Source organism: Schistocerca piceifrons, chromosome 3 (genome assembly GCF_021461385.2).
Source record: "Schistocerca piceifrons isolate TAMUIC-IGC-003096 chromosome 3, iqSchPice1.1, whole genome shotgun sequence".
Lineage (NCBI taxonomy): Eukaryota > Metazoa > Arthropoda > Insecta > Orthoptera > Acrididae > Schistocerca > Schistocerca piceifrons.
Window position 1 is genome coordinate 156,443,333 of NC_060140.1, and position 23,991 is coordinate 156,467,323.

Consider the following 23,991-nt stretch of genomic DNA (forward strand, 5'->3'; position numbering starts at 1 on the left):
TCGTTCATTCTCGTCCAGTATGTGCAACTTCTCCAGTGACTTAAAATCAATGGGCATTATTTATTATGTGAGGTCTAATCACGGAATAAGCGAAGTGATACGTTGTGGCCTAATTTAATTTCTTAATGAGAGTTTATTTTGAGGTTCTTTCATACACGAACTCAAGTCAGGGGACCCTTGTTATTAATATTTATACGTAAATGAAATATGACTTTCATGAACTGGCACAGAATGTTTTCACGTTATATAAAGTGATCTGTGGGTGATCAGAAATCTTTGTAAGGGCGTTATACAGAGAGTTAATTGCAACAATTGGCTCAAATATAACTGAAGCTCGACATAAATCATAAGAAGTACTTTCCATCATATTCGTACTTTCAATAAACAGATTTTATTGGAAATGTTTTATTTATAGCCAGGTTGACCCTGTTTAATCTTATATTGCGTTAAGTAGTATTAAGTGCTTGTATGCAAAACCAGTACTCTACGTACGGTATCTGAGTTTTACTGAGTAAATTGGCTAAGTTAAGCAAGTAACTAACTAGGCACCGAAGCTTATATATGTGGGGCGTCCAACAAAGAATGCAACACTTCCCTTTCTCGGCCAATTTCAGTTGAAAAAATGCTATGTTCGTTATGGGACAACGTCGATTATTCCCTCTTCGGCTCCCATAATTTCATGAAGTTCCGATAATTGGTGCCGCTGTGTGTAGCCTTCGAAACGGCATCTGTAACAGTGGTGCATTCCAAACAGAGTGGTGAGACTGAGTTTCCCTTGGTTGTATACCAGAGAATCGCAGATATTTATAGGGGCCTGCAGAGTGCCCACAGAGAGAGGGTAGCGAACAAAAGCATGTGGAGTCGTTGGGCGAAGCGTCTGTCGTAATCGCTACAAGATCGTGCAAACCTGTTCAATCTCTCGGGTACCAGCTTGCGTCACACTGCTGTGACTCCTGAAATGTTGGAGCCTATGGCCCCTCTCATTCGAGAGGACCGATGGACCAGAATCAAACACTTAATTGCACGAATGGAGTCTTTGTTGTTGGTAGTACTGTCACACCCGTTCACCAGCTGGGGTGTTAAAAGGCGTGTGCTTGCTGTGTTTCTTGCTGCCCAACAGAAGACCATGAAGAGCAACGTAGAAACTTTCACAACAGTCTGAGTGTACGATTATTCTGTGCCTTGGAAGGAAAGTGCCTCGTAACTGATAGGAAATAAGAAGCATCCAAAAGCCTTTAAGCCAGTACTTATCATTAAAATGGGCAGAATAATAAAGAAGTAAAATCGGAGACGTGTATTTTGAGTAAAACCTGAAATAGTTTCTTCTGGACACTTCCTGCCATATTAAAATTATAGACATTGGTATTCCGGAAGAACAGATATATATTTTGTCATTATATTTTATCTTTCACTAGTGATAGGCGAAATGTCAAACGTTAATACGTTTATCCCCATCAAATATAATAAAGCTGTACCTCCTTGTGATCCATAGATGGTCTGTAGCCGACAGTAGACACATTTGGTTTCATAACTGACAGTTTCCATATCATATTAATGGGAACTTTGAAATAACTTTTGAAATATGGATCCAGCTAAGAAGGTAAGTATATATGGTGCTAGGCTTGTAAATTTTCCTTGATAACAGAATGGTGACTCTAGTTGATTTTAATGTCATGTCACAACTACAGTTTTGAATTAAATAACTGTTGTAGATAGCTAAGTCAAAGCACCTGATAGATTGTAACGATAGCAGGCCTAACATATATATATGAAGACAAATAATTTCATCTGACCTAAAACTATTAAGATTGTAGTTTTATGATTTTTCTGCTACTGTGAAGTATTCAATATTCCAATCTAATATAATCAACGGTTTGGCCACGCAGCCGTAACCTTATCCATGAGATAAACTACTTTCTGCATGAGTTGTACAGCTCTGGGCATTGTGGTTCTAAAGGTTTCGTAGAACTCTTGACGTTATTCTACAAAATTTTCTTTGTTCATGAAGTTTTGCTGGTCTGTCGTGAGCACGGAGAGTGCTTATATGAGATTTCCGTGCTAGTAGATGGTGACTAACATAGGAAGAAGTCTAGCTTCAGAACAAAATGTTCTCCTGGTTATAATCGCCAAAAAATGGACGTAGATTCTGCATAATGTCTATGACGCGAATATATCGACATTGTCTGATGAGGTCGTTACTTTATTTGCTGTTCAAAAAAGTGAATGTTACCATATCTGTAATTTTTCGAAAAAAAATTATGAGACAAATGGAAAATTCCGTCATTCTATGTTCTGAACGAAGTATTAGGCTCTTCATTATGGTCCCCCCATACCGGCGGCCAGGTTTAGGATCTGTTCCTTGACTTCCGATAGAAATCGCAACATCTCCACACTGGAACCTAATGAATAAAATTCGAGTGTACGAAATATTGGGCCAGCTTCATAGCGCAAGAGCTACTAATTTGGATATAGCAGGTCGTTAATGGCTAGAAACCTTGAGACAAAACATTAATTTCGTGTATAGCACAAGCGAGTGTTACTGAACTATTACTGTTCAGAATACACGGAAACTACGTATTAGATCATGTTGGATGCTGTGGGAAACTATTCGTAGATAATGAATACAGAATACAGTAAAATCGTAACATCAGAGCTCTGTAGAGAACTCCATGCTCTGAACGTGAGAACAAGTCTTACGCAGATATCTCTCCAGCGATTGTAGCGAAAGCTTAATACCTGCAGACGGTCGATACGCCCTGGAGAGATTGGCAGTTCACTCTCAACACAAGCTAATGCGTGCACAAATAGGTGCAAAGATCCATATTGGTTATCATACTACAGTCGATCAATCACTGAAGCAGTCGAACACGTTGAATGTCTCACAGTAGTCATACGGGGTGATATGAAGTTGAATGACCACAGTACTCACTAAATACTTATTGAAGACTGAGTTTAACAGAAAGAATCTTCATGTAGTATGGTCCATCCACATAGAATTTAGCTTACAGGTCTTTAGTTACCATGCAGGATTGATACATGAAATAATGAAGAACCAAAGCGTGAATTAAACAGGGAGACAGTCATTGTAGTCCAATATCAGGCACTACATTGGATGTGTTGTGAAGTAGTATGTGCTTCACTACTAACATCCAGACGTCCCTAGGAGAGTCGGCCAAGATGTAGCATCATCCTAGGTCTACCTCGTGTAAAGTAAAAGAAGGTAAAAAATATTGTAGTTCTTACGGTGGCTAACCAACACTCTTCCATTCCACGCTACAGTTGTAATAGAGTAGGGGAGAAGCGACAGCAGTTCACGTTCTACACCCCAGCTCACGCATTATGGTGGGTTGCAGAGTATACAGGGTGTTACAAAAAATTATGGCCAAACTTTCAGGAAACATGCCCCACACACAGATAAAGAAAAGATGTTATGTGGACATGTGTCCGGAAACGCTTACTTTCCATGTTATAGCTCATTTTAGTTTCTTCTGCCTATGCTACATGGAGCACGTTATCATGATTTCATACGGGATACTCTACCTGTGCTGCTAGTACATGTGCCTTTACAAATACGACACAGCATGTCGTTCATGCACGATGGAGCTCCTGCACATTTCAGTCGAAGTGTTCGTACGCTTCACAACAGATTCGGTGACCGGTGGATTGGTAGAGACGGACCAATTCAATGGCCTCCACGCTCTCCTGACCTCAACCCTCTTGACTTTCATTTATGGGGGCATTTGAAAGCTCTTGTCTACGCAACCCCAGTACCAAATGTAGAGACGCTTCGTGCTCGTATTGTGGACGGCTGTGATACAATACGCTATTCTCCAGGACTGCATCAGCGCATCAGGGATTCCATTCGACAGAGGGTGGATGCATGTATCCTCGCTAACTGTGGACATTTTGAACATTTCCTGTAACAAACTGTTTGCAGTCACGCTGGGACGTTCTGTTGCTGTGTGTTCCATGATTAATGTGATTTGAAGAGATGCAATAAAATGAGCTCTAACGTGGAACGTAAGCGTTTCCGGACACATGTCGACCTAACATATTTTCTTTCTTCGTGTGTGAGGAATGTTTCCTGAAAGTTTATCCGTACCTTTTTGTAACACCCTGTATACACAGACGTATTTATATTCACATAGTAAACATCAAATTCGAAGAGCTACAACCATGTATAATTTAATTTCTCGTGTGATAGTCAGCGAACTGTGCCTGCGATACCCAAAGTATTTGGGCATCCTTAAATTTCAAGTACACCTAATACATTGCTGTTGATATAACAATTGACATGTTACGAGTATGTTGTAAGAAAACTTTCTTGCAGACGTCGGCCTTGCCGGAAAATGAGTGCTCTTTTACAGCGGGGTGTGGTTCAGGCCGTTTGTGATCGTTACGCCCACCCACCACCGCCTACCCCTACCCGCCGCCGGGTAGGCACGCTGGAGCGCAGCGAGGCGACTGCAGCGCCGCCGACTCCCTCGACCGTCAAACAAAAGGCACGAGAGGCCACTGAACCAGATGAGCGGAACGCAACTTTTTTCGGAGTTCCTTCCAATTGCTGCGCGAAATTCTTGGAGTGTGAAACAACCTGATTTTCATCCCTGGGAAGTGGAAATAAAGAACAAAGGCGAGATTTAAACTTTTTTAAGCCCCATTGCCTTTAAAGAAAGGAGTCCTGAGTTGGAGTTACCGATGTAACTCTCTGGAGGGTATGCCGAGAGCGTGCCAAACACGTAGCTCTTATCTGTCTCCTAGCAAAGAGGAGCGGAACGACATTATCACTGCGACAGTCCCATACACGACAAGCGCATCGAATCACAGGACCTTGGTGATATAGCTTAGAGGCACAGAAAAAACTTACGTACTAGATAACACACCGAAAACCAACGCGCCCGGTGCTTCTGTCATTTGATAACTCTGTTTTACGTTAATTAGAAATAGCTGAAGGCATATTTTTGTGTATAATTCGTCTCCTAATGCTGCTGACATCATCAGATAGGGCCTTAAACATCCCTTCGATGGCCTAATGCTCTAACCATACCACTATTACAGAATTTCACCGTTTCATAACACTCCAGATCGATTTATATAAATTGACGCTGTTTATTCCATTGCTGGGAGGATTTTATTTCATTTCATTACATACTACAAACACCTATGGAGTATAATCGTATTGTTAAATACAGAGCTAAAAACTTCAACAGCCAGGACCGCTGATTATAGTTTTATTTTTGATGACTTGTTTCTGTAAATCTAAGTAGCTATTTTCTTTCTGTAAAGTATATGGGTCTCACATTAGAGTCTTTATATTTGCTGAAACAGATCACATAAAATATTATAATTAGTGGTATTGGTTGTTGAAGGTTTTACTTCTATATTTCGCATAACTTCTATATTTCCCCCTTTGAGTAATGTCGAGAATAAGTAATTCGATTCGATTCATCATGTAACGTCTTTTTTACAGGTAGATGCAATGGCAACGATATTACCTAGTTATCAAAACTAGAAATCTAACTAATAGTGAAACAGTCATTCAAACTATCCTTCTCAACCAATATACTATCGAATATAGAAACAACGTAATGTGAATGTCTCATGCGTATGAGCAAAAAATGTTTTTGGCCATGAACAGAACTACATGAGATTAAACTAGAAATGTACTGAAAAATATAATATGTACGAGAGACTGCCTAACAGAGGCATATGTGACGAAAATAACACATAGCTCCCACGTGTACTGTGCACTGTTGTGCAACTTCGCAGTAGATTAAAACCTTGTACCGGACTGGAAACAAGACCATGAAACTTTGTTTTCTGCTGGCATTGCTCCCAGCAACAGGGTAGTCTCGGTGAGACTCATAACCCACCCCCACAGCTTCATGTCTACCACTACGTCTGTACTATTTTCCAAATTTGGCAAGACCTCTTTTCTTACGTTGCTGGGATAATATATCCGGAAGAATTGATAACCCAAATAACTGGCTTAACAACACCACCGGCGTTTGTTTCTCGACGGTATACCTCACTGTCCTTTGAGCACCAGTGGTTCCCGCCTGCGTCCGGAATTTCATTTTTTCTTAGTCAGTATTGGTTTTTCCGTCCTAAGCTTACTGCAGTTTATTTAAAGAGAATTTCACAGCAGACACTGGTTTTTCCGTCCTAAGCTTACTGCAGTTTATTTAAAGAGAATTTCACAGCAGACACGCTTGGATTTTATTTATAAAGCATCTTCCGTGGTCACTGGTGTTTTGTTACATGTCCTCCAAACCACTGCTTCATCACTCCTTGTTACGGTTGATGCCGGAAGACTTAATTTCAAGTTTACATTTGGTAGTTTTTGCCATTCCGCAGTACTTCTTGGGCAGGATTTGGGTTATTATAATTTCACCTCACTTTAGTTAAATCGATCTGAAGTTATTTGTATTTCTCGTTCTGCAAAATGTTACAGTTCGACACAAGAAGGGAAGAAGCAATAATTTGGATATGATGTAAAGAAACACTCAGCAACCACAGAAGACGAGCCCGCCGCTGTGGCCGAGCGGTTCTAGGCGCTTCAGTCCAAAACCACGTTGCTACTACGGTCGCAGGTTCGAATCCTGCATCGGGCATGGATGTGTGCGATGTCCTTAGGTTAGTTAGGTTTAAGTAGTTCTAAGTCTAGGGGACTGATGACCTTAGATGTTAAGGCCCATAGTGCTTAGAGCCATTTGAACCATTTTTGAACAGAAGACGCTTTACAAATGAAAGTGAAACGCATCCGTTATAAAATTCTCTTTTAATTAAATTGCAGTACGCTTAAGGCGGAAAACAAATAACAAAACAATGGTTCAAACGGCTCTGAGCACTATGGGACTTAACGTCTGAGGTCATCAGTCCCCAAGAACTTAGAACTACTTAAACCTAACTAATCTAAGGACATTACACCCATCCATGCCCGAAGCAGGATTTGAACCTGCGACCGTCGCGGTCGCGCGGTTCCAGACTGTAGCGCCTAGGACCGCTCGGCCACCCTGGCCGCCGCCGATAATAATTGATTATAACAGCTGCTGCCGTAGACGGCCATGCAAACTAACATATTTATTAATTCTGCTTTGAAGTACCATTGCCTTTCGCAAGAAATCACAGATGTTATTGCAACACAGAGACATCAAGTGGTACACGAATATACTGCGTTGTACCAGTCTCATCCTGCATTCAAAACAACAGTCTGCGCGGAGATCGTGCTACATGATTGTAGAAGACTGTGACATGTATTTTTTTACAGCCATCATGATAGTGCATGTTAATATATCTAAAGCAATTGTAAAGCACATTTCAATCGGCACTAATTATTTCATCAGTGATTTGGAAATGACACCACTGCGAAAGTAATTATTTTTTATACAAATGTAATAACCGTGGGCCCACTTCTGTTGTTCAGGATTACGGAGCGAGGAGGCGCAATGATTAGCACACTGGCCTCGCTTTCGGGAGGACGACGGTTCACACCCGCGTCCAGCCATCCTGATTTAGGTTTCCCGTGACTCCGTAAATCGCTTCAGGCGTCTATGAAAGCACAAGGCCGATTTACCCCTACATCTTTCCCTGATCCGAGATTGTGTTCCGTCTCTAATGACCACGTTATCGACGGGACATTAGACACTATTCTCCTCCTCCTCTTTCTTTTTTTTTTAAGATGATATGTTTCATGGGCGTTATGAGTCCATGGCAGTTTAGAGATGTGGGATTTTGGCTGGGAAAAATGCGAAACCACTTTTAACCACATCAGATGAAATGATTGGTGGATGAATCTATATGTCACTGTGGTCGAAACTGGAACCATCCCTTAAAAAAATTGTTGTCCTCGTTTTTCCAGTTTCTTCTTATATTCCTTGCTTACTATGGTAATAAAGGTTAGGTCACCCCATGAAACTACGTTCTCATAAATTTTCTGTTCATGAAGGTTTTTCTGCTTATACAAAGTTTCTTGATTAAAACAGTCTTTGATCGGAAACATCCAAACATGTTGATACTCAAGATTCAAGCAAAAATACGATGAGATAGTTTCCCACTTTCCTATCAATAAATCTAACATTTTCAACGACTTTAGCTGATATGATGACATCTTTCCAAAACGTACCCTACACACTGTTACTTTCAGATTGCATTTAATGGGTTATTGTACACTGCGCAATGGATCACATTTTCGAAACCCCATAATAGTCTCCTATTTCGAGGCAGAAGTTTGAAATTAGACTTTCCACTGTAACGATTCAAACGAAGTGCGTCCTGTGAGGTAATCCTAGGTCCCAGCACTCTTCAAACAGCAAGCTATCGACACATGCTGAAAAAGGGCACAGCTCAGAAGTTCGTGAGATGTTAATGGTGCCAAAATGCAATGGAATTTCACCTCAGTTCAGTCCAACACCAGCGTGTTGCCTTGTCACACGGTGGGAACGTGGACACCCCCTCCCCTTACCCACGCAGCAACCCTTGTTTAGATGTCTCAGCGATGGAGGTCAGAACCACGTCGCCAAACATTGAAATTGTGCGATTTTGTTATGGCTGGCCGACAAAAACATTTCAACAACCACCATAGAATCGATAAACTTGATAAACTTTTACGCTGCTGACAACCTCGGACCTTTCAGTTCTGCTGCAACGACATTGTGGGTCTGCAACATCACTGGACGTGATCGAACCTCCTCGAGTACGGCACGACCGCACTTATGCTCCGGTGTAAACGATGGAACCGTTAGCGATCTTACAAAACCATTCGACGCAATTGTAACGTGGATACAAGGCCGAAAAAGGTGCTTTCCTTTTCACAGTCCACCTTGCTGTTCACGTCTCCAGGACAGAAATGATGTCGCAGGGAACGCCGCTTTTGCACCATTGTAGGGGCTGTTTGATTGCACCCTTGAGCAAATTGAAAACCTCTACGTATCGATGAGAAACAATTAGGAGGTTTCGTGAAAGTGACTGGAGCGCTTCGATCCAGAACCATGCGGCTGCTATGGTCGTGCGTTCGAATCCTGCCTCGGGCATGGATGTGTGTGATGTCCTTAGGTTAGGTTTACGTAGTTCTAAGTCCAGGGAACTGATGACCTCAGATGTTAAGTCCCATAGTGCTTAGCGCCATTTTTTTTTTAACTGGATGTTTCCTTTGGTTCCTCAGTACAGTTGGATTCACGGAAGGGTGTGGCGTAATGTTTAACAGAATTATATTTAACAGAATACTAACTTTTGTATAGAGGAGCGGAGACCAAACTGTGTTCGGCCCTCCAGACTGAAAATTTCTGTGGTATTCTGAATAACGGGATGTTCTATAATATAACGTCATATGGGAATTCATTCCTCATGCATATCTACCTCCATTGCTCGATGTTTACAATGACTCCGTCGTAGGCGATCTGTTACATGGTAAACCATTCCGTCCTTCTATTTACATTCTTTTGGTTGGCCAGTTGGAAGCACCTTTATTTTTTGTTCGTGCAGTGCAGAATCTTACAATTATCCACATTGCGAGATAGTCAGTAACCTAGGTAGGTATTCTTTGGAGAGATAACTTGATCTGTTATTTCATATGGAATAAATTTTTCTATCAGATAATTTTATCAACTATGAAAAGTTTGAGATGATTGTTGATATTGTTTGCCAAAGAAAACACGAATAATCATGGTCCTGTTACACTTCTCTTCTTTCCTCCGAGAATTACTGCCGTGGCTGTTGATGAATTTCCTGCCGACATAATGTGATACGTTCTACCTGCCAGGATATGTTAAAAAAAGTGACAACTATTATCCTGGTTCGATATCCAGTAACAACGTATTCCCTTTAGTACACGTCACGGAATTTAAGATGTTATGTATGGATAGTGCGATCTGGGATTAACATGTTCGATGTTTTCGGAATTCACGCTAGTTCCATGGAAGAGGTCACTTTGTTAAAATTATGTGAGCATGAACTCAGAATAGGTTCTAGAAATTTGTTCGAAATAGGGGTAGATAATTTGAGAAAATAAAGCCAACTCTTACATGACGTTGAGACCTGTTCTTTTCCCATTATCTGGTAGGATTCCCAGTTTACTTCAGAACAAGAGAGTTTTGGTTCAAATGGCTATGAGCACTATGGGACTTCACATCTGAGGTCATCAGTCCCCTAGAACTTTGAACTACTTAAACCTAAGCAACCAAAGAACATCACCCACATCCATGCCCGAAGCAGGATTCGAACCTGCGACCGTAGCTGTCGCGCGATTCCAGGCTGAAACGCCTAGACCCGCTCGGCCACACCTGCCGGCAGAGAGTTTTTGTTTACAGATGATTACAAAGCAATAGGGATATCATGTAAAACAAACAAACAAACGAAGATAAGTAATGAACAATATGCAGATTTCCCTTTTTTTTATTGCAACAAATCCGGCACAATGCAGATCTTTAAGTTATGTGGTGAAAGCATGCTTAAACCGTCACCCGTTTGTGGGTCTTACTATCACTTTTCTTGAACTGGGGACCTAGAAACGACGGAGTGGCTTCGTCCCCGCCGTAGCCCTCAGTGGTTCACAACCCCACAACAGGCTACGGCAGTCTACTCACCCCACCGTCACCCCACACCGAACTCTGAGTTATTGTGTGGTTCGGCCCCCAGTGAACTACCCAGGAACGTCTCACACCAGACGAATGTAACCCCCAAATGTTTCCGTGGTAGGGTAATTACGTGTACGCGTACGTGGAGACAGTATTTGCTCAGCAATCAACAACATGATGTAACTGAGGTGGAATAAGGGGAACCAGCCCACATTCACCGAGGCAGATGGAAAACCATCCACAGACTAGTCGGCACACCGGACCTCGACACTAATCCGCCAGGCGGATTCGTGTTGGGGACCGGCACGCCTTCCCACCCGGAAAGCAGTGCTTTAGACCGCACGGCAAACCGGGCGGACTAACTATCCCTAACAGGAGTTCTTTTCTTCCTGTCACACTTCTACTGAATCTGAGATTGGGGGAGGTGATGCGAGGAAAGGTGGAGCCGAGTGTTTCGAACTTGTGATTTCGACTCGCAAGAAGCCTTGCTGCGGTGGAGATGACCACTCTGTTTCCGCGGGAACCGAAACAGTGTAAGCGCTGGCTAACCGGTAGGAGGAGTTGACAAAGTGAAAGTCCAGTTGTAGAACCTTGCCGGATTCTGCTGTGAATACGGAGCGATTGCTTCTTTTATGCTCTTGTCCACTACCGAATGACAGCATTAAGTTATATGAGGTGGATTGATATTGCTTAGCGCGGGGATACTCTGTTAAACGGACCTCCATTGAAAAAGTTCCCAAGTACATCGACAGTATTTCAGAAAGACACGAAACACTGCAAAAGATTCGTGCTACCGCGTCTACCCCAGGAGAGTGCCTCTATGTTGCCCCGAACGTTGATCTTTAAATAGAAAGCCAAACTCAACAGTGATCACATTACAGGAAGAATCGTGGGTGGCACTCAAAGTTTCAATCTATGAGCGTCTCTTTCATGTTAATAGCTCGAAATAACGACGTTGTTTCTGTAGTTAAAGAAGCTACTACTCCAAATTATTGGGAGTAATTGGGAGTATAGCTGATTTTCTATCTCTGTACATGGCAGAGTCTCGTTTCATGGTGATTACATTTTTAAATCTATATACCTTATGATGTAGAGCAGTATCTAAACTTCTGAACAAAACATCCTGTTCAGTCTGCACTGAGTTCAGAAACTTACGTGCTGTGATCCAAAAGAAGGACCGCGGAGGTAACGGCATATAGACTCCCCTATTATGAGAAAAATAACAAAATATGTTATTTCATGTCGAATAAATTTTCCTCACTAATGATTTTATCAATTATTATAAGTTTGAGATGGTAGTTGATATTGTTCGTTAAGTATACAACGAGTAATAAGTACCCTGTTACACTCCCTTCCTTCCTACGAAGCATCACTTCCGTGCCTGTTGAAGTTCAACATCGAACATTTCCTTGAAAAGTGCTGCAAACTATTCAAAGGTAAGTAGTTAACATAACATCCGGAGCCATGTGTTTCAGATTCGAAATGTCAAGTTTTCGCTTGTCATCGGCAACGAGATCAATATACAGCAATCGCAAGTTCGTATTGGAGAAAGATGGGGAACGTAGTCGGAAGTATACATTTCAAACGAACCATCCGGGTATTTGATTTAAGGTAATTAATGAAATATCGGAATATCTAAATCTGATAGACCTGACGAAAACGTCACCCACTGACTTCCTGACAATGAGGCCACCGTTGCACTATCTCACCCAGCGTTTGTAATACGATTTAGTTTGTAAATAAACGAGTGAATCCTTTCATAACATGGCAAGTAGACGAAGGTCACATTATATTGCAGAGTATATATAGTAGTTTGACGTTGAGCTAATCTCATCTACTTTCAAGCTTCGTAATACCTCATGGTGGTGCAGCTTCCGACTCTAAGACAGCCAGTTCGGATTCCGAGAATGGAAGAAATTTTCATGGCCAAAAGTTGAGGCTCACTGCGACGAGAGGAGCCGGCACACACTTCGAGACTGATTGTACCTCAGTGTCATAGTTTTAATCACAGATCTCATATTAGTTGCCCATGGAGTATGGACATGAAATACTCGGAATGGTCAGAAGAAAAAGCTGTATTGTGTGTGAACACAAGACTGATGATGAACATTTCAGCACGGCAAGGCCTATAAATGTTTAGGGGAGATACTAACACGTTGTATGAAGCAGGACGATGGCGTAAACCACTACTCGCGAAGGTGAATTGAAGACTGAGATTTGCGGGCAGTGTAGTGTATATGTGAATTAAATCCCACGCTAGATGCTAGTGCGAACAATTACAGAATAATGTTCCAGTGTTACTAATCTTTATCAAATTTGCATGACAACAGATATTCAACAAATTCAGAGACGCTCTAATAGAATCGTAATAGGTCAGTATGGCACGTACTCAATTACAATAGCAACGATCGGACAACTTAAATGGGAATGTTTAGAAAAAGGACGGCGTAGTTCAAACGAAATGGGTCCGCTACATTTAGTGAACCTTTATTCAAAGATGTCGGTGCTTGCGATTATCACATCAGCAACATATACCTCGAGCAGGCTGTTTTAGAAAATAGTAAGAAAGTTTAGGTGATGTACAGAGGCATATAACAAATAGAAAGTAAAATATCGCTCTCCCAGTTCTCGAAAAGAATTTTAAAAAATTAACTAACGTTGCTGGTACAATATAGGTTCCGATATTGACTGAACAGAGGTTTGTGGAATATTTATGTATTTCTAGATCATTCTCTTGCACAGGAATTTTAATGTTTGTAGCCGGCATGGTGCTGAACACTTGTGTTAAAGGAGACTAATCTGATAACAGATTCGGCTTTGTGTCTGTCGCCAATATGTGGAAACTGTGTATTTAGTATTTTACTTTATGATAGTTTTAGATATAAAAGAGATCAAATGTTGATCGAATCTAGTCACAAAAAAATAATTGTGCAACCGAGATGCCGGATAGTGGGTCCGACATTTGGCCTGGTACAGATGGTAGATTACTTACCTTAAGAGATGAACAGATAGGCCAGTGATTTCTGTTTCTACCTCGATTCTAATATGTAATAAAATAGTATATAATAAATGTTATTACTAATAGTATGGTTTCTTGTTCTTACTTCACGACTGAGTACACAATTCTGGTTTTTCTGGAACTTACGTTCACAAAATATGTAGTTATAGTCCAGTCTACAATCAGAAACCACAGTAATGTGAATACAACACTCTAACGCTGCTTGTCCATTTCAGGTGTAGTATCCTAATGAGTATTTTCGTATGTATATGAGGAGCTACTTACGGAACCTCATAGGTTAATACAACAATTATCTCTAATACTTTTCCGCCTATTGTACATAGTAGAAACTAGGTATTCAGTATTTTACTTATCGTACTTTTAGATTTTAAGGCGATCAAATGTTGAACGACTCTTGTCACAATAAAAATAAATGTGATATTGAGATGGTGAAAATAAGTATAAACATGAAAATAACAGCTACATTGACATCTGTACCTTACTCAACCAGCAAGCTAATGATCTGTGGCAGAAAGTACCTTTTGTACCATAACTGAGTTGTCTAACGCTGTTCCCCTCGAGAATAGCGCGTGGGAAGGATGATTGTTGGTCAGCCTCTGGACTGGCTGTAATTTTTCGAATTTTCTCCTCATGGTCATTACGCGAGACGTTTGTGGTAGGAAGTAATATGTTGTACGACTCTTCACGTGAAGTGCACTCTCCAAATTTCAGTAGTACGTCTCTCCCTGACGCACAATTCCTCTCTAGCAACTTCTACCTGTGGAAATCGTCGAGCATCTCGCTAACGCTCTCATGCCGAGTTAACGATCCCGTGACGAAACGCGCCACTCTTCGTTAAATCTTCTGTATCTCTGGTAGGGTGCTAGATAAATGAACGATACTCAAGAAGGTGTCGAACATGTGCTAAGAAGCCACTTCCTTCACTGGTGACTTACATTTCCTTAAGATTCTTGCTAAAAATCTGAGTCTGACAGCTGCTTTTCCAACTATTTGGTTTATGTGTTCATTCCACTTTAGGTCGCTGTGGATAGTTCCTCCTAGATGTTGTACGACGCACACTATTGCCAGCGGTTTGTCATTAATAGCGTAGAACTTTTACTTGCATTCAGGTTCAACTGCCACAGCCTGCAGCATTCATCAATTCTCTGGCGGTCATTCTGTAAATGTTTACTACCTCCTGGCGTTGCTTCTTGTTTTAGAGACTACCACATCATCTGTGAACAACCTTAGAGAACATCTGACGCTTCCTACGGATCATTTAATGCGTATTGTAAACAGTAACGCACCTATCACACTTCCTTTGGGTACTCTGGAAAATCTGATATAACGTGTCGTCAATTAAACCCTTACAATACATACTATTCCCCCTTATTTCTATTTAAAACTATTTTAATAATGTGTGTATTTAATATAGTTGGGCTGATAAAGCATACACTAAAATCTCTCTCCAATCAGAATGAATGTTAACATAGAAAGCACGTTGCGTTTTTCAGTCTGTGGTGTAAAGACCACGCTTGCCAAAATCTCACAGTACAGAGACTGACGACATAATAGGCATTGCTCACGTTGTGTAGCCAGTGGACGACTGAGAACAGTATTTAGTCAAAAATCATTACGAAATTTAGTGGTCGTACAAGTGGCTAACGGAAAACGGAGATTTCGAGACTTATTTTTTAAAATAAAGGGTTATTAACATTTCAGTAGGGTATTTTTAAGTATGCCCTTTCAACCGTGATATAGTAAAACTAACTGTACACATTTACTGCAAAACGGACGTTGGTTCGGAATTTTATATCGGTTGAAATCAGTTTTGTTCTCCAAACTAAGTACAGCGCTGTAGCGCCTGTGAAAAACAAATGTTTATACAGACGATTTCTAAAGTACTACGAATAAAGCACTATTTAGTAATTAATATTTCTCATGTCTGCCTAAACGATAATTTCCGAAATATTCTTGGTATCTATGGATATTAATGGTAGATAAATCAGACGTTGACCGTCTATGTACGTCAGTCTTCTCACAGCACCATTAGCTATTATAACAATACTACCAATGCGGTGAATTACGAACCATCAAGACTGCTGAATTACTTATGGGACTTTGCTGAAGCAAAATGTGTGATGTAAAGTATTCTAACGTCATCCAGCACGTTCACAGTTTATTTCTCTGAGCGGCAGTATCTGTAATATCTACCCCCGTACCTCCTGGTAAGAGCTAGTTCACCTCCAATGCGTGGTGTGCGTAGCAGGTCACAGATGGCAGCACTGTAAACCTAGTCCGTTGTTCGCCGCCGCCGTTCGTCAATTAAAGCCTCTGACGTAGGACGTCGCGTTAATAGCGCTAATTCCGTCGTTAAGGTATGGTTTTAACTCAGCGGTAATATAACTGTTACGAGTTTCTCTTATTTAAAGTCGTCTGTAAATTAATTATCATTTAATTCAATAACATGTCCGTTTGCAAACGGTGGGTGTGATTGCATTTCAAAGGAATCGATGAAGATTCATTGATTACATTCCTCTTTAGAGCTAATGACTGGGAAGTCTCTCAGTAATTCATGATAAAGAAAGTCATTAGTGATATACGAGAGAAACGTCCATGAATTTCTCTTTCTGTTGGAGTTACAATAATACTACCGCATGTACAGTTGTTAATGGTTGAAGTAGGTAGTGCCACCCGTCCAGGATTTTTTAAGAACAAGTAACAGGTTTCACTTAATTGTTATTTTTTTCCTTACATATAATAATGCGCAGTCTCAAGCAATTTTAGATACACTTGAAGACTCCAAAAGTTCTGTGACACATACTGCCAATCAGCATAGACAGAACCCTCTAATTAGACCACAAAATGTTCCTGCGAAACATAAACAGGAAAAATGACATATGCAAAGTTTGAGTTTGCTTCAGTGACAATGTGAAATTTTATGTCGTCATCTGCAACGAAGATAGCAAATGAGTCACTATGAACGTAAAGAATCATGGAACACCTAAGGACGTCCTGTGATAAGTATCTGAAATTTCAGTCATCAAAGTTCTATGTGTTATAGCCGAAGATTACTTGCTTTTGCAATAGAATGAAGTGAATCAGTTCTACAGAGTTTCATTCCAAGTGATAACATTTTGAGATAAAGTGCCCCTCTCTTCAGTTATCTGTAAATTACCGCTATTAGTTCACGATTCAATCGTACATGATGGAGGTGAAACGTCCTACCACTAACGTAAAGCATATAACGGAACATTACAGTAACATCGTGAAATTTGAAAGACTATTTGTGTAATCTAAGAGTAGAACACGGTGTTAAAATGGCACACCGATTTAATTTCATGATTAATTAAAGATATCGAAACACAGATTTCGTCGTAACACACCTGGAGGAACTAATTTCGTTAATGGCTAACACAGTACACTCATGCATTTACACTGACAACATCGTTATTGCAAATGCAATCGTACTGTAATCTCATAGCATAGGCAAGAACAGAATAGGGATTGAGAGTACAATGGAAAAAGGTGAAAGCAATGAGAAATAGCAGGAATGAGATCAGCGAGAAACTTAACATTAGAATGATGACGAAGTTACAGAATTCTCCTTCCCATGTAAAGTAACCCATTACGAACACAGTAACGAGGACATAAAAATGAGAGTAGTTAATGGCAAAATGGGCATCTGGTAATATTAATATGAAGAATAATTTAATGAGAATATACTTTTGGAGCACAGTATTGTAAGGTACCAAAACGTGGACCGCGGGATGACTGGAATAGAAGAGAACAGAAGAATCTGTGGTGTGGTGCTACAGAACAATGATGAAAATTATTTCGGATGGTACGGTAGGTAAGACTTGAGGAGGTTTTCTCCGAATTTGGCGTGGAAAGGTATGGAAAACAATGAAAAGAAAAAAAGGACAAGATGGTATAACATCTGTTAAGACACCATTGAATTACTTCCATGTACCAGAAGGAGCCGCTGACGTGAGTCTGTCAAACCTTCCTCTGTCACATGTAACAAACGCAATGGCAGATTCCTATTGGCCTGCTTAAGCTATGGAACATTTCTCATATACTTTATAAACTTTCAACGTATCCTTTAACATGTAATTTATCACTGCACTCATCTGTCCAAGGGTTTTCGATGCTGAAAAGACAGAACATCTGTTCTCCTTCGTACGTCATTTGTCGGAAACGTCGTTTTCATATCTTGAATCTTTCATGTACTAAGAGGGGTGTATTGTCGTATGTGATTCACTGTATATCAAAGGATATTACAGAAAGTTTATTTCGCCTATACCCAAGGATATTACCGAAAGTTTATTTCGCCTGATTCTTCAGTATACTTCTCCAACAGAATTTGCACACGAAGTGGTAAAGGAATATAATCTTGTAGTCTAAAATACCCTAACTGACTCATCCTTTAAATGCTACAAAGTAATTTATCGATACATAGAGGATAAGTATTCTTAAGAATATTTACTAGTGTATGTAATACAGTTTATGGATTCAACGGACGAAGTTTTGAGTGGTGAGGTCCTTCAATCATCTTCGGTTGTGCAACGTGACACCTTGAGAGACTTGCATATTTGGTTATACTTAGTATGCTACATCACTCTAGCAGAAATTAACTTAATAATGAGTGGTGGCTGCATATAATCGTAACCCTTATGAATACAATGAAGTTGCCTTATTTTTTGGATTCGTTTGTGACATCCATAAAATCGTCAACCGTGATGCAACAAATTGCCTCTTACGACAAACTGGTGCCATAATGAGTCTTACGACCTTTGCTGAAATAAGCCTAACAGACTTTAGCATTGTTGACTTTGGTAGGTGTTAGTGTTTATTACGATGGGAGTAGTGACTGTGAGCTGATATCCATACAGGTAATGTTGCGCATTAACTATTGGTATTTTATACTACACGATTCAGGAATGCTAAATTTTATGATTCCAAACGATCATTTGTTAACACAAGCGACCTACCTCTAAATCAGTGTTATTTTAATTTCGTTACTTAAGGAACGTACTAACACGATCAATAGAACATGAGCTGTTTGTGGTAATACAAAACCTTTACTTTTAAAAATTCCCTGTCATAATAGAAACTGTTTAATAATAAAAGTTTGCTAGTTTGCACGTTTGTTGTGGCGTAGGTGCTTCCTTCATAATAATCGTTTCACAACAGCATCATAAACAGATTGGCTGCATACTTACAGAACAAATAGTCGCCAGCCACTTACTATCGAACAGTAACGAAGCCTGTGAATGAAGAATAGTTCCAGATTTTATTTGGAGGTGAACTTCAGGTATCCCCTTGAGAATGAATTAAACTATTTGTCTGTATTTATGTGACACCAATTAAAAATCATAAAAATATATTGCAGAATTTCTACAGTAAGAAGATTATAAAAGAAGACCATTATTAACGAAATTTTATATGTATATAGTTAACGTCCAAAATTATATATATATACACACACACACTCACACACACACACACACACACACACACACATATATATATATATATATATATATATATATATATATATATATATATATATATATATATATATCTGTGTGTGTGTGTGTAATTCATTTTGGAAGTTCACTACACACATATTAACATATAATTAAGCTTTAAGTATTAGTTTTTTTTTCTGTACTGATTGTAGGAGAAAGGTTAAAATTTAGTGGCAGGCCTGGGCTTAGAACCTGGAAACATATGAATACCCTTTCTGCTCGAACTCATGGACTGTATCTGTCACCGACGACCACTCTCTCCTTTTACAACGCAAGAGCCTCTAGAAACAATAAAAGGAAAGGACAGCAGCCCAGGACAAATTGAGGTTTAGTGTGGTTCACTATCCGTCCTCGGATGTTAAAGCGTCAGTTATCGAATCCCACTTTGGTGCACAGGTCAGACTGATCACGTACAATCTCAGCACACGGAACTGTCAATGGATTCGAGTAATAATATTTCGAAAAACAGCCCTCAACATCGATAGATATCGACACATAAATGGTAACGTGCCCCAGTGTTATAGCTCTGTGGGATTATTCAATACAGGTTAGTCATGCGCAAATAAGAGTAGATTTTTAGTCATGTAACGTCACTTCACGAAATCCTACAGGTTTAACACACCAGGCAGCTTCAATCACTATATTAGATAATCAGGTCCATATAATTTTCTCAATGTTTTGACTGTGTACAATAGCTTGTGCACCAGTGACACACAACTTATTGTCGAAAACCATAAAACACTTTGTAATATGAGGGTAATGATGAAAATGCTACTAGCACACTGTGTGGCAAAAGGTTTTGCTTTTCCTGTTATCTCTTTCGAAATGGGTCTTAGATATTCACAGAAGTAAAAGCAGTTAATGCTACGGATGAAAATGCTACTAGCACACTGTGTGGCAAAAGGTTTTGCTTTTCCTGTTATCTTTTTCGAAATGGGTCTTAGATATTCACAGAAGTAAAAGCAATTAATGCTACGGATGAAGTTTTAAACTTAAAATCATTTTCAGCGTAGTCAAATAGAGTAAATATAAAATATTAAATGAAGATATACTGGGAAGAGCACGCCAATGTAGAAGGCTATGGACGACCCTCACGGCAAGAAATGAAATCTGAGGAACGGTGTTTAATCGAAGCATAGTCAAGTAGGTCCCAGAAGATAGTAGATAGGGCAATTTGTAGGGGCAGATAATCAGTAAAATACAAAAATTAGAATTTCGGGTTGTGATGGTGTAGTAGTTACATAAAGCAGGGACAAAGAGGACAGCTGTACAGCAGGAAAAATGAGAAAAATTGTATAAATGGCATATCAACCATTTAGTGTAATTGTTGAAGTATAATCCAATGCTCGAATATTCAGGAGAAGCTAATGAAGAACCATCAGGTATGATTTACAATTTCATACACACAGCCTTATTCACGAATACCATATCTCAATAATCATTCGTCATATGTGATAGAATTTGAGCTAATCTTCTCGATCATTGAAGGCTACGATCGCTTATTTGCCTGCATACTCGTTCGCTTCAAATACCTTCCATAGCTCATGTCCTACCAGCAAAATTTGTCGACGTTTTTTGGAATAACGCACAGCCTATAGACGAAGTGATTGCGATAGGTGAATGCTTCACATGCTGTGTTCTTAAAGAACACATACAGTAGTGCAGTCATAATAATTGTTAGATTCTCATGTACACATTACAGGCTATGTTAATTTCTGCCACACATATCAATCTCAGTTATGAGCACATCACAAAATTTTATTAGCAGAAGTGAGTTACGAGTATGTTCGAAATAAGGAAGTAACAAGAATGAATACTTATTCAGACACATTGCCTAACAACAGCAATAGCATTTTAAAAGAGCTTCTTTAATTAATGAGTACATATCAGCACACAGGATTCAAGTGTTTAAAGTAGCAATAGGTACCAAATAAGATAATCCGCAAACTTGTCTGCAGGCTTATAATCAATCTAAAGACTTTGTATGTTGGAAACTGATTTCTATTTAAGGAAAAATTTGAATTCGAAAAAGTGTCCACGGCGTTTACACACCCATGCATCGGAAATGTGCAAACAGTTTTGGATATATACGAAAGATTTTCTTGTTAATGCTAATTTCAGCAGGCAGCTCATATATCCAGAAAGTAATATTTTTATCTGAATCTGTAAACAATAACATATTATGTACCAAATATAATGTGTCCAAGTATGAATGCAATGGCCATCATCAGCTAAAAGAATTGTAGTCAAGAGACGTCTATTCTGTTTAATATTTTGTTTAACCACACATTTATTCTGCACCTAAAATGACGATAAGATTTCACATTCTATGATTTCATATTAATGCAAACATCCAACATGCTAGAGTAATTACAGGAAGCAATATTTGTTAATTAATACATTGGAGAAATAGTCAAAGTGTCAAAGTTCACTTTTATTTACTTAACGATTAGTTTTGGCTCGGGATCCGTTTTCAAATCACTCAGGTAGTCAAAATGCTGTTTCCCAAATATAAGAAACATGTCAAGATAACAAACATATACATACAAAATTGGAATTTAGTAGTTACAGAGCATACAACAATGCTCTGCTTTGTAAATGCTCATTTGCACTTTTATGTGTACGTGTTTGTTTTCTTGACATGGCTGTTATATTTTGGGAAATATGATTTTGACTGTCTGGATGACTAGAAAGGGGGTTTGAACTGAAGCTAGCATCATGTAAATAAGTGAAATTTTCAAATTCGGCTTTCTTCTGTTGCATTTATATCAATGATTAACGTTACTCACATGTAAATGAGACTAATGGCAACTAATGGGAACTAATGGCAAAACAATTTGATATATTAATAATTCACTGTATTATAACTGACAATGAATCAATGTAGAAGTGTCCTGGAGCTTTCAAACACAAAGTGAGTCGCTGAAGACAATCAGGAAATAAATGTCAATTAGATATGTAACTACCTACACTATTAGTTATGATTAGTGATCACCAATCCATTAGTCACTAGAAAATCATTTAGGGAATTCTCATTACTAGGTATGAGTACTCAACAAATAAGATACGAATATCTCATGCTCTACTTGGTGGCGAATGCAGCTGAAGTGAAATCATAATGCAGTTTTACGAATTGAATAATAGGTAGTTCTGATAATATTGGAACAGAATTTGATCGTAAGGATGTATTAGTCATTATGATTTTTCCTTTACTTTTCATTATTTTTTTGGACAGTATTCCTACATTCAGGACTTATTGGCATGTAGGAGCCTCTAAATGAAAGCGCTCTCGCCATTTAACTGTTCATTTATTTCTTTATTTATAAAGGATTTTTGACTGCTCATTTCTTTCCTTTATCCTAAAAGAAATTAAAATCTGGACAGCGAACCATAAGACATACAGTCTTGCTGAATATTACAGAGCACTGATAATGAGGAATCAGATATTCACATTTGATTATTACAAGAAACTTTGCTTGATTTTACAAAAAATAGCAACATACTTTTAGTACAGCATATAATGTGTCATTTCTCTTAAGTGGAATACTGTTAATTAACGAAGTAAATATTCCACAAACTTTGAATTTGTCAGTCTAACTTGTAAGTGTTTATATTCATATTTGTATCTCTAGAATCATTTATTCTATGTATGGAAACTTTGGATCTGCACTAAACTTCGGTGTTGAATTTAAAGGACATAAAAATGATGTGATATGTTTATTTACTTGTTAGGAACCCAAAATTGCAGCGGGCAGAGAGTACACATGAGTAAATTATTCCCACATACGTGGACAGAAGCATTCTTCAAATTCATTTCCTAAGAAACTCAATAGCTTTATGAAAGTCCCTCATCGTCAGCGATAAACTGCTAAAGTCCATGATGTACTACTAATTGTTTCTTATGAGTAATGGTAGCAAATGATGATCACTTTTCTTCACAAATATTCAGCCTAGCGAGAACGACATAGTCAGCTCACATTGAAATAATAAGCATTGTTTCGGAAAAAACAAAAGTGTTGAGTTAACTGGATGAGAGTCGTAAATAAATTCACTCATAAGAGCATTTAGTCTAACGTTATGATACCAGTAAATGAAATTCTGAATTTACGAAATTATGTTTACCTATTTACCTTAAATGCTGCACCAAGAGTTTCCTTGTCAACCGGAATTCAGTTCAAAAAACACTGACTGTCATTACTGTTGCGTACGCTTTAAGATTCGATCTTATAGAAGAAAATGGCAATTTAAATATGAACAGTGAGGGTGCTAAATTCCAGCAAGAGTTCTCCCTCCACCACACACATCAGCACTTAGGGTTTTAGAAATGTGGCAAATCAGCTGCAAAATCCCATTTGTTCATGTTGAGGGTAACGTAAGTTAACACACAACAACAGTGAATATAGGTCGAGGTGATGTAACAACGAATGACAGTTTACTTGTTCTCCACGAACACCAGACTCAGAATACGTCGGCGCGGCAAATGTGCGACGGGACAACGGTGAACAGCGCAAGGCGAGGGGCGCGTGGCACGCGGGACTGCCTACCCAGCCGTCCGACAGGGGCACCGGCGGCGGACTGAGCGCTCACCGGCTGCGAGGACCCCACGTGCCACGCCTCCACAGCACGGCGCCGGCGCACGGGCAGGGCAGGGCAGAAGATGCTTCGGCTGCCACAGGCCGCGTCTCTCAAAAAGTCTTACGACACCTCACGCAATCAGAACTTTCGTGTAACGTCGAAGAACTAATTCGCTCTCTTGGAATACCATCTACCTTCTACTTCACATGGCATGCATACGAGGCCCCACTAATAACGTAGAATTCCTAATTCACAATTCCTGTCGATATATTTATGTTGCGGTCGTTTGTTGATAAATCAGTTTTGGCAG

General features: G+C 39.5%; 1 protein-coding gene across 1 annotated transcript in view; it reads right to left on the reverse strand.

Moving 5' to 3' along the window:
* Positions 1-23,339, reverse strand: part of LOC124788475 — a 768,283-nt gene extending 744,944 nt beyond the window's left edge. Inside the window, exon 1 of the mRNA XM_047255746.1 lies at positions 23,237-23,339. The gene's annotated coding sequence lies outside the window, so the exon portion shown is untranslated. The remainder of the gene's footprint in view (positions 1-23,236) is intronic.
* Positions 23,340-23,991: the final 652 nt, after the last annotated feature.